The sequence below is a fragment of the Furipterus horrens genome, unplaced genomic scaffold (assembly GCF_987537825.1).
Source record: "Furipterus horrens unplaced genomic scaffold, mFurHor1.1.pri manual_scaffold_5, whole genome shotgun sequence".
NCBI classification, from domain to species: Eukaryota; Metazoa; Chordata; class Mammalia; order Chiroptera; family Furipteridae; genus Furipterus; species Furipterus horrens.
The window spans coordinates 24,836,354-24,848,770 of record NW_028327175.1 but is presented as its reverse complement, the minus strand read 5'-3'; the positions used below and the strand labels follow the sequence as shown (position 1 = coordinate 24,848,770).

The 12,417-nt window shown below is 42.8% G+C and overlaps 1 long non-coding RNA gene across 1 annotated transcript; it reads left to right on the top strand.

The window, feature by feature from the left end:
- Positions 1 to 1,117: 1,117 nt before the first annotated feature.
- On the top strand, positions 1,118 to 7,382 carry LOC150008291 (uncharacterized). Its single transcript, XR_016511288.1, has 3 exons — positions 1,118 to 1,190; positions 6,782 to 6,900; positions 7,048 to 7,382. It is a non-coding gene; the product is annotated as an uncharacterized LOC150008291 (long non-coding RNA).
- Positions 7,383 to 12,417: the final 5,035 nt, after the last annotated feature.

Below are 12,417 nucleotides of genomic sequence, written 5' to 3'. Positions count from 1 at the left end.
AATGGCACTTCTGTCAACCTGGCCCAGACGAGGGAGAAGGGACACCCATATGCTGAGTCTTGCCCGGCTCCCTCCCCTTGATTGGTGCACCTTGAGTTTCTTCTCCCGTTTCTTTTTCTTCATCAGCAGACACGGCACACCGCCCTAGCAGAAGCGGAAGGTCTGTGGGGCTCTCCCAGGAAGCCAAGCACCCAGGAATGACCTGATACTTGGACTCCTCCAGTTTCTGCAAATCACAGGAGGCTGACCATTGACCTCAGACCTCTCAAGTTACACAAGTGAATTCCACCAGAAAATCCTCAAATTGTTGTTAGTACAAGCACCACGTCATTCTAACTCTCAAGCCTTTCACTTGTAGAGGTAAAGATCTTCAAGAAGCAAAGAAGGCATTAGAGTCCGTGTTGTTCTGAGCTTTGTCTGTGTCCTGTAAGAGGCAGCCACAGGAGCTGAGGGGCGGAAGAGTGACTCAGGACTGAGCCCAACTTGCCATAACAAGCCTCAAATCAACCCCCAAAGGCAAAACTGAATTTATATGGCCACTGACTACTGTTATATGTTTTTTAAAGGAGGCAAAGAAAGAAAAAGTGGTAAAAGAAAAATCTCCATGCTTAACTATAAGGCTATCTAGCAACAGGACAGAGCAACACTTATCCCACAATTGATGTTCCAGCTTCTCTTTGAGTGGCTGCTGAAATGTGTTGTGAGACTTGGCTTCAAAGCAAACCTGTTAGAGCCAATGGCTGCCTAGTGTGGTGAGCGCCGTTCCTCCCCCGGCTTCCTGTGGGCCCTGCAGGGGAGACTCTGTCCCCTGCTCCTACCCTCCTGTATATCAGCCTGAGCACCTCCATCACTATCTTGTGTTTTCAGTCAGGGGTAATTCGGGCTCTTTCCTGCCCCACCTGCCCACCACGTCTGTTTGCCCAAGCTGCTCTCCTGGCAAAGGACAGATGGCAGGGCCAGAACAATAGCTTCTCCCTGGGGAGCAGATAAGGGTTAACTAGCTGGGCGTGGGTGTGCTTACCAAGAGGTAGAAGTTCAAGCTGCCAACCTGAGAGTGAAAACCACATGAAACTTGGGTTCCACACCCTCCCCATTCAGAAGTGATTCAGGAGGCTGTTGCTAACCACCCTACATCTCTGTCTCTGGGACCGAGCTCTCTACCCTCCTGAACGAGTGTGACATGTGAGATGGTGAGAAATTCCCTGACCGCTCTCTAAATGGATCAGGAAAGCAATGGCCTTATTCAAGGGTTCTCTTTAGTTCGGAGGGATAAAGAAGAAATGTGGAAGATGGAAAGGAGTAGGGCAAAGGTATCAACTCTGTCAGCAAAGAGGGGAGATGATGTTCTCACCACAAAAAAGAAATGGTAATGATGTGACGTGATGGAAGTGTTAGCTAACCTGTAGTAGTAACATTTTGCAGCATATAAGTATATCAGATCAACTCGTTGTATAAGTCAATCATATTTCAATAAAGATGAAGAAAAAAAGAGGGACATGGGAAGAGGGAGAAGAGAGGGGGTCAATTGTGGGACCTTACCTCCCTAAAGGGTCAGGGGTCTGGATTTTTTTGAGCCTGGCTTTGTGTTATGTGGCACCAATTTAAATATTATGATAGTTTATGCATGACTATGGGGTTTTTGCGACTATTGAATGGAAAAGTGTGTCATTTTTAAGTCAGTGACAATGCTCACGAAGGAACCAAGTGTGAGACTTGCAGTTTCAGTCAGTGTTTCAGGAGCCTCGTGACCTCAGACCTGCAGGATGGAAGCCAGGGTCCCACCATCACCACCTTCATCTTTGGCCTTAAATGTAAGTCAGTTCCTTTAGATCTAACAGCAACCTCCTAGCTATTAAGAGTCAGGAAAGGCTTCAAAATGTAAAACAGAGGGCTTGTTTATAGTAAAAATAACTAACATTTATTATCATGTGCTAGGCTGGGCTCCAGGCTTTCACAAGTTAACTCTAGTCACTGCTATGAGTAGGTACTGCTGTTGTCCCCATTTTACAGAGTTAGAAACTGAGGCAATAAAGAACTTAAGTGACTTAGCCAAGGCCACCTAGCTACCAAATGGTAGAGTCAGTCTTTGAACCCAGGCGCTCTGGATACTAAGCCTGCCTCTCTTAACCATGACACTATTATGATTTACAGGAGAACATGGGTATGTATTGACCACATAACATTACGTCATATCATATTATAGCCCACATGATTATTGCTTGCCATGTGTCAGGCAAGCTTTCTATCCTTTACATGCACAACGTCATTCCACCCCAGCAAGAGAGGCACTAGGCTGATCCTGGTGTTCCACATGAGACCTCAAGGTTCAGGAAGGCTGAACGACTTGCCCAAGGTTGCAGAGTGAGTCAGTGGTGAACCGAGGGTTCATGCTCAGAGTCTGACCTTAGAGTGTCAGGACCTACTGACAAAGCTGATCTGGCTCCCTGCTCAGCTCATTCTGTGAGCTGATACATGCATTTCCAAGACAGGAAACCTGTGGTGTACAAATTGAATTTCTCACCTTGGGCCCAGGAACGCAAATGGCCCACACAAAGAGCAAACTCATCACTTTGGCCCAGGTAGCTTCATGCCTAAAGTACTACCTCAAGTAGCTCTTAATATTGAAATGGAAGCATAGACAAGAATGGTTAATGAACATTCTAGTTGTCCTTCCTTGTTGAAGGCATTAGGTAGTGAAATGCATCTGCCTCTAATTTATACTCTTCCAGCCAACCTGGATTGACATGATTTAGATCACTAGGCTTCTGCTTCCTAATGAAAAGGACTGTTGTTTGACCTAGTTTCCAGGTCATGGACTCAGTTTCTTTGCGTGTAGAATGAGACTCACTCCAGAGCCCCTGAGCTCTGCATATCCACAGGCTATGAATCTTGGTAACTCTCCACAAGGATTCCTTCAGATGTCACAGAACTATGGGACAATTTCATTATGTTTTAAGTTCTGGGTCTGCCCCTTGGGGTGGTTGTTCAGACAGTAGTAATTGTTACCCTTGCTGCCTAAGCTACTACTCCTGTTCCATTACGGGCATGGATTTTGTGAGCCAGGAATTTGGAAAGGCACAGCAGGAACCTTTCTCTGCTCCATGATGTACGAAGCCTCAGCTCGGAAAGCTCAAAGGCTGGATGTGGCTTGCCAGCTGGGAGCTGACATCATCACAAGGTGTTCACTCTCATTCTGGGCTGGGAGTAGCAAAGATGAAGGCCTACCACCCAGAGTGCCCACACTGGGCCTCTCTACATAAGAGGAGTTCTTCCCAGCATGGCAGCCACAGCTGCTCACGCTTCCTGCGGGGCGCCTCGGTGGGCCAAGTGCAAGTGTCCCAGAGAACAAGGGGAAATGGCATCACCTTCTGTGACACACAGCATAACTTCCACAGTACTGTGTGTGGTCAACAAAGTCACAAGATGTCCAGATCCAAGAAAAGGTATGACTCCACATTGTAGAATGTCACTGGGGTGAGAAATAGTGTGTGGCCACCACTGGAAATCTGCCATCGTGAATCCAAGAACATAAACGGGAAATCACAGGATCTACCTGCCTTATCCCAAAACCAATGACCTCAATATTTTCAAAAATCTTTGAGGAAAAGCTGACTTCCTATATTCTAGCGTTTACAGGTTTCCTGGCAAAAGCTCACAAGAACAGACAGAGCAAGGCTTAGAGAAATGCAGTAAATGAAGCTCAACTGCGTACCCTAAGTAACTGCTGACAGAGAGAGGGAGAAATCTCAGGCTGCAGTATGAGCAGGAAAGAGTTCTGAAGATGACCGGGAATAGTATTTTATGAGAATGAAGAGGGAATTAGCGAGTGCCACGGGGTTAGATTGACAAAAGGAGGAAACCTGAAAAGGCCCAGGATAGCGGCTTGTTCCTGGCAATGGATCTCACTGATTTCCTGGTAAGGAGTGATAATTACTTAATGTGACAATAGCACTCTATTAAGTATATAATTATGCTTAAGTCATAGTTAAACTTAAGTTACATTTTTTTAGGAACATAGATTTCTGTAGTTTTTGCCTGCCTATGATTCCTTCCCCTCCTGTGGTCACGGACAGGCCTGTCCAGTTTGGGAACTGTTTGTCCCCCACTGGAGGGACTGTTAAACCAAGGGCCCACCACCCCTCCTCTGGGCTCATGATCTGGGCTGAGTCCATGCAATGATTGTTCCAGAAGTGTGTGTGTGTGTGCGTGTGTGCATGTATGAGCATATATATATATGTGTGTGTGGTGTCCACTATGGGACCACAACCCATTCTCTAAGATTTCTATGGCTGCTGGGGAAGAGAGAATCTTCTTTGGTGATTGTGTATGTTAAAAATCACATGAGTCTGAATCTGAGGGACAGACAGAGGTAGAGACTGAGACAGAGACCAAGAGAGTAATTACATTGGGAAACAGTTATACTTGGAGCCAGAGGTACCCCTTGGACTTCCCAATTAATGGAGTCAATTAATTCTCTTTTTAATATGTGCTAGTTTTGACTGGGATTCCATCACTTATAACCATGTGGTCCTGATTTATATTTTAGTGAGTAAGCCATACTCCAGAGGATGGAACTGCCATTGTTATTCAGATCTTTTGTCCTCCTGTGGTCTCCTGGTGGAAAAGCTCCTCCTGCTGAGGTTAGAGATGATGGTCTAGACCTGGGGTTGGGCAGGGGGGAGTGCCTAAATCAAACCCCCTCAAAGTTCTGGAGGTCGCACACATTTGTAGCTATTATTTTTAAGATGTTTAACATTTTATGTGCTGAGATCTCAGCTCTGCCCTTGAACATGATGTTCTAAAGGCCGTGGGGCTATAACCTGTTCCTGCCTGCTCACAGGCTACCTCCCCCTTAGCTGGAGTTCCTGGGCCACTGTCAAGATAAAGACACTTCCTTGCATTGCTGGGCCATTTTGTCATAAAGAGGTTTCTTTTAATGAAAACTCCTTTTTTTCCCTCCCTTGACTTCTCACTATATCATTAAATTTCTCTGTATGCACAGAGACTTGTGTTTGAAGGACGTATACGTTCTTCGTTTCTTGTGTTTATATTTGCTGACTCATTTTGATGGAATAGGGGAGGCTAGGGGGGAAGAGATTAAGCAATAAAGAAAAAAGGACTCATGGACATGAACAACAGTGTGGTGATTGCTAGGGGGAGGGAGTATAAGGGGACTAAATGGTAATGGAAAAAAATACAATAAAGATTAAATTAAAAATATTATAAAGGTCTTGATACCTTTATGGTTTCTCGGGAACTACTGATTACCTTATATTTTAATATATACTTTTTTGAAATGTACATTTTGGAAAACTATAACATGAATATATATGTATATATATTTACTATATACAAAATAATAATATATGTCATTTTATATTTACTTACTATATGTGTATACTATATACATAAAGTAGTAAGTACTTATGGTTTTAAAAACTACATAGTTTTGCTTTTAAACAGCAGCAAAACTCCCAAACTTCTTGCTCTAAAATGTCAACCCTTTTCCTAGTTCAGCTGGTAGTTCTTTTAATATATCTAAGTGATATGCCTTTTCTACTCTTTATCATTTTAGACATTATCATTTGACTTCCTGTTACAAGATTAAAATTTGTCTCTGCTACTTGTGCCCTCATTTTTATCTCATTTCATTCTACCAATAAGGTAGTTCCAATGTTTTAAGCTTATTATAACTATGTCAATATTGCTTATTGCTGAGCCAAGAAACAGGATGTTTCCCTTCTTGTACAACTGTTTGTTCTTCTTGGAGTTTATTGCCTCCTTTTTCTTCACTTGCTTAATTTTCTAGGTACCCATATTTATTTATTTTACCGAGCATGCCATCAGCTTTCCTGGGTACTTACCATGTTATTTTCCAAATGCTCAAATGCATTAATGCATAACCAATTCCATTTTTCTTCCTGGAGTCCTCCCTTTCATAATCCTCTGGCTTCCTGTGTCAACTGGACTGACTGATCTCTAGACTGACTGCCCTGCTGTCATCCAGGGACTTCCTTGGCCGTGCTCAGTGGTGTTATCAAGGCTCTCTGTCTCTGTCTCCATAGCCTGGGTCAACCTAGCATCACACTTCATACTGTGAGATGGCGGTGGCCACTCTCCAAAGATTCTTCCTAACAAATGAAAGGTACCAGAACATGCCACCCCAAAATATGCCTCTTTGGCAAAAGGATTCTTTTAAGCTAAAGACTGTTGAGAATCAGCAGACACATGAAAAGCTCTAAAAACAAGGCACAAGTTGTCCTTTTGTAAAGGAAATTCATATTTATAAATTTCTATTTGTCAAACTGTCTCCCTCTCCTGTACCAGGAAGAGGAGGACTCTTAAGTCTTCTCAATGGAGAAGGCACCCACTTCTCCATAACAAACACTACTAAGCAAACCTTACTATATGCATAACAAACCTTACTAAACAAACCTTGTTTACTATACTTTTCCTGCTCATCTTCCCATAACTTGCCTCCCTGGCCCAGAAGCCTCACACTCCTTTTCTTTGTTTAACCTCAGATAGTATATAAACCCAAATTCTAGTCATTTCTTTGGGTCACTCATTGCTGGGTATTTCCATATATATGAGTAATGCACTTGTTAATAAACTTCTGTTTGTGTTTCTCCTGTTAATCTGTCTTTGACCCATGTAATTCAGAGGACTGCAGCTAGGAAACCAAATATGAGTAAAGGAAAAAGGTTATTTTCCCTTCCCTATACTAGAAACCCTAGTGAAAAGTGACTTCTTTATTCTAATGTTTATATTCCAAATCCAGAGAGGGTTCCTGTTGGCTTTTTGTGGGTCATTGACCTCTTCTTGACCAGAAGCAATGAGGATGCTCTAATGGGCCCTGTGATTGGCATCCCCTTTAAGACATCATGGAACCAGGGAATGGTGAGTATTTCCTAAAAGAAGGGGGCTGAGCTGACCCACCCTGCATGTCCACTGCTGTGCTGAACCAAGAAAACACATTAGATGGAGGGGCAGTAACTCGAGAGCCAGGTAATCCAAGGTTCTAAAATATTACCCACTTGCCATCAGGGCTGCCAAGACACTTACCAAGAGACCCAGAAGGGCGGAGCACACCCTTTTCAGGTATGACTGAGGCAGGCTCCAGAACACTGCTGAGACAGCCAAGCTCCACACACCAGAGCGTTGTTCCATTTTGTGCTGATTTCCCTTGGCATCAGCCACCGGAGGTTCAGACCTGCTGGACTGAGGATTTCATCTGCCCTGCTGCCCACCTGGCTCTGGATATCCTACCCTGCAAGACGCTGACAACTTCCTCACCCACCGTGCTGTCTCCTGGACCTGCAGACTGAGACACTGGGACTCAGGTCCATTTTCCCCCATTGATTGGGGTGTGTGTGTGTGTGTGTGTGTGCGCGCGTGTGTTATAATTCTCTTAGACTGTTAGAATGTAAACAGGATATTAATGTATGTTGATGTTGTACTTTGAGCGAACCTGCATTCAATAAAAGCTGAATGAATAGCATAGTTACCTTGTGTGACTCTTGTCTATTCCTTGACACCAGGCTGCTCAGTTGCCTGGCTGACTTATAGGAAAGACTATATTGCAAACATATGCTTGTGACAGAATGAACCAAAGGATCATTTGTTGGTGTCTTGTCCAGAAAAGGATAGATCATACCATTAATGAGTTTCCAATAGCTCTTGTCATTGACTCATGCATTCATTCATTCTGAAAATATTTATTGAGTGATTTCAATGTGCACAAGACAAATGAAGTCTATGCTTCCTGGAGTGGCCCCTTCCACTGGCATAGGGAAAATAGCTTCACCTGCCATGGGTCCTTATTATTGTGTATCACATAAATGTTATGCCAACCCCACAGCTCTTCCTAACTCACTTCTCCTTTGCCAGCCCCAACCACAGAGACTGAAGAAGCTAGATCTTGCCTTCCCAGCTTCCCCTGCTGTTGGGGAAGTCATGTAAGGCCCTCCTGTCAATGTTACCTATACTGTTATCTGACAGGGCTTCTGGGAAGGATACCTGTAGTGGTCCTGTCTCTTCTCCTTCTTTTTTCCCTGACTTTGAAAACAGTGCTTAGAACTACAACAGCCTTCATATTGGAAGGACAAAGAAAGTCACAGGATAGAGAAGCAGGACCAACACCAACAAAGCCTGCTTCTGGGCTTCCTGTGACCTGAGACTTTTGTTCATTTTATCCACCATAATTTAGGTGTGTTGTTAGTCATAGCTGGAAACATTCTTAACTGATACACCAAGATAGCCATCAGCACAAACCCTTCTGTTTTTCTCTTCCTTCTTAAAATAAAATTTCAAAAATGTTCCCAAATCAAACATTATGCCAAGTGAAATAATCCAGTGAGAGAAAGATAAACATCATACAATTTCACTCACATATGGAATCTAATGAACAAACTGAACTAAATAGCAAAATGAGACAGACTCATAGATAGAGAGCAGGCTGACAACTCTGGGGAGAGGCAAGATTAGAGGTGAAGGGATTGAGCAAAAAAAAAAAAAAAAAAAAAAAAAAAGGACCCATGGACATGGTCAACAGTGTCATGATCGTGGAGGAATGGGGGTGGATGAAAGTGGAAGATGGTATAAGGGGGATAGATAAATGGTAATGAAAAAATCACACAAAAAAATTTTAATTGCCATTGGCTGATCATTTACTCAATATTTTTGGCAGAGGAATAAACTTCTTCCATGTAGGGATCATTATGAAGTAGAAAGCCAATCTGGCTGCAAGTAAGAAAAAAATTCTTTTAAGGTCTACTCGCTTCAAGCTCAGATTCCAAAATAGGGCTTGAGAAGCCCTAGAACTGCCAGGTGGCCGCTCTCTTAAGCAAAATGTAATGTAATGCCTCTAATGTAAGGAGTGGAAAAAGCAGGAAGACTCCTCTAAACATCTCAGTGAAATGAAAGGACACAAATGCCTGTGGAGACACAAACATCAACAACACCCAAACCCGTGACCCGGCTAAAACCATGCCAGACATCGTAGGATTATCATTCCTAAGGGAAACTCAACCAGAATGTCACAGAAATTCAAGTTGCAACAAAAGCTGATGCGATGACAGATATCCTAATATTAATAGAGCAGAGGTCATCCAACATCACTCCTCAGGCCAAACGTGGACCTGTCCCTCTATGACTTGTGAGCTGAGATGGGTGTTTACATTTACAGGTGTTTGAAAAGTAATCAAAAGAAGAGTAATGTTTTGTGACATGTGACTATTATATAAAATTTGAATTTCGTTCTTCCTAAGTAGTGTTTTATTGGAATACAGCCATGCTCATTCATTTATGGATTATCTGAGGCTGCCTTCATGCCTAATGACAAAGTTGAGTGGTTTCCATGGCTCACAAAGCCTCAAATATTTACTATTCAGCTTTTTACAGAAAGTTTGCCCAGCCTGTTACAGAATTTCGGCCTGGAGCAATGACCCATTCCACAAGAAACATCAAAAAGTGTATCAAATCTAAACTATTACTCAGGTAAAAGGACCAACAAATGAGGCAAGATTATAATACAGAAAAGTCCCCCAGTATCATAGATTATCATGTGTTACAATAACATTTAAAAATTATACCAGTGATATATATTTTGGGAAATTTGAGAAATACTGAAAAGTATGCAGAAAAGAATAAAAATAGCTTTTAATCTTATTACTCATGTCAATAGCCATTAATATTTTGGGGTTTATTCTTCCAATATTTTTGTTAAAAAATAAATATTTTCCCACAAAATTTTGTGGTATACACTATTTTAATAATACATTAGTTGTAACTGATAGGAAACCTAACTTAAATGAGCTTAAGCTAAAAAATTATAGGGGAGGAACTGTTTTTAGCTCATGTGAATGCAAGATAGGAACATTACTGCTTTAAATATGACTGAATCCAGGAGCTCAAACAATGTCCTCGGACTCTATCTCTTGATTCACTTACTTTATACATATTTCAACATCAGGCAGGCTCTTTCATTATAGTGACAACAGCACTGCAGAAGTTCCCATCCACATAGCAACAAACCCTACAGGAGGAAAGGAATTCTCCCCACCGCTACCAAAAAAAAAAAAAAAAAAAAAAAAAAAATCCCCAGGAGTACCGGCCAAGATGGAGGTGCAGACAGACATGCTACATCTCCCTCCACAACTAAGAAGGACTACAACTACCTCAGAACTAGAAACAACCAAAAGTTCCAGTAAATCAAACTGCATGGAAGTCCAGCAAACAAAGATATAAAGAAGAAATACTCATCCAGACAGGTAGGAGGGATGGAGCTGGAGTGGAGAGGACACGGTGTGGTGGCAGCGGCGGCGGCAGCAGCAGCAGGCTGGCGGAAAGCACAGTCACACGTTTTAAAGTCAGGAGGGACACCTAGGGAGCATACCCAGCTCCTCATCGGGCTTCACAGCCCACGGTCCCAGCACTGGGGAAAATGAAGCCTCATTGCTTCTGACTGTGAAAACCAGTGGGGGTTGAGATGGAGGCAGAAACTGCTGGTCTCTCTCAGCAGAGTCTGCTTGTTTAAAGGGCCCCCATAGTCCTAGAACATACACAGACCCACCTACTCTGGGAATGATGGCCAGGGCAGCAGTCTGGTGTGGAAGTGGGAGAGGTATCTGGAAAAGGGGCGAGTGCTGGGCAGGCAGCATTGTTCACTCTCAGACCCCTCCCCTACATACAGCACCACAACGTGTGAAACAGGTCACCCTGTACTGACGAATCCTTAAGGCTCCACCCCTTACAGTGTAACAGGAGCGACAGCTCTACCTGGGACATGGAAGCAAACAAACACAGGAGCCTGTCAGAATGAGGAGACACAGAAGTATGGCCCAAAAGAGGGAATGGATCAAGGTTCCAGTGAGAGAACTAAGCGACGAGGAGATAGCCAACCTAACAGATGCAGAATTCAAAACACTGGTGAGAAATATGCTCACAGGCTTGACAGATATGCTTGAGTATTGGCAAACGCATAAGAGAAGAAGTGAAGGCTATGTTAAGTGAAATTTTAAAAAAATCCACACAAAACCAATGGTGAAGGGAAGGAAACTGGGGTTCAAATCAATGACCTGGAACATAAAGAAGAAAAAACAGTCAACCAGTGCGGAATGAGGAAGCAAGAATTGAAAAAAAATGAGGAAAACTTCCCAAATTTTGCAAAGGAGATGGGCATACAGGTCTGGGAAGCATGGAGGGTCCCGGGAGAGCTGAACCCACAGGGGACCACACCACGATGCATCATGATTGAGATGTCAAAGGTGAAAGATAAATAGAGACTCCTGGGGGCAGCAAGAAAGAGGCAGAGAGCTGCCTATAGGGGGGTGCCTATAGGATTATCAGCTCATTTCTCAGAGGACACTTTATAGGCAGGAAGGGACTGGCAAGCAGTATTCAATGTGATGAAAGGCAACCTGCAACCAGGGCTATTCTATCCAGCAAGGCTATCATTCGGAATGGAAGGGCAGATGAAGTGCTTTCCAGACAAGGTAAAGCTAAAGGAGTTCATCATCACCAAGCCATTATTATATGAAATGTCAAAGGGACTTACTTAAGAAAAAGAAGATCAAAACTATGAGCACTAAAATGACAACAAATTCACAGCTATCAACAACTGAATCTAAAAAATAAAAACAAAATCCAACTAAGCAAACCAGAATAGGAACAGAATCATAGGTATGGGGATCATTTGGAGGGTATCAGGTGGGAGTGGGGAGGAGGAGAAATGGGGAAATGGTGCAGGGACTAAGAAGCATAATTGGTTGGTACAAAATAGACAGGGGAAGTTAAGAATAATACAGGAAAGGGTGAAGCCAAAGAACTTATATGCACGACCCATGGACATGAACTAAGGGGGGTGGGATTGCTGGAGGGAAGGGGGTTCTGGGCAGAGGGGAGCAAAGGGGAAAAAAATTGGAACTACTGTAACAACCTAATCAATAAAATATACTTTAAAAAAATCCCCTAATATGAGTCTTTCCAGTGTCAGTCAATATTTCTGACACTGAATTTTATCTGCTGAATGATATATAATCATTTAGATGCACCAAAGGTTTTAAACCAACTTTTTGCGGAAATTTTCATCTCAGAATCATGATTATAGGATTAAATGGTGTTTGAGAAATCAACCAGTACATTCTGTGCCTTTCAGTCGAGGAAACTGAGGTCCAAAAAGGGTAAGTGATTTCCCATTATTGTTCAAGTAATTGATGGTGGGGAGCCAGATCTAGATGGTTCCACAATTCACTTTCTTCTGCCAGCTGTTCTTTCTTAAATTTCAACCATGAAGCAAAATTTTAGGCTAGAAAAGCAGTCAACTAACTGAATGTGCCTGCCTGGGGATTCTGAGAAATTAATGAGTTGGAGAAAAGAACAATCTGGTTTTCTTTCCTACTCTTGGATTTACTTCTA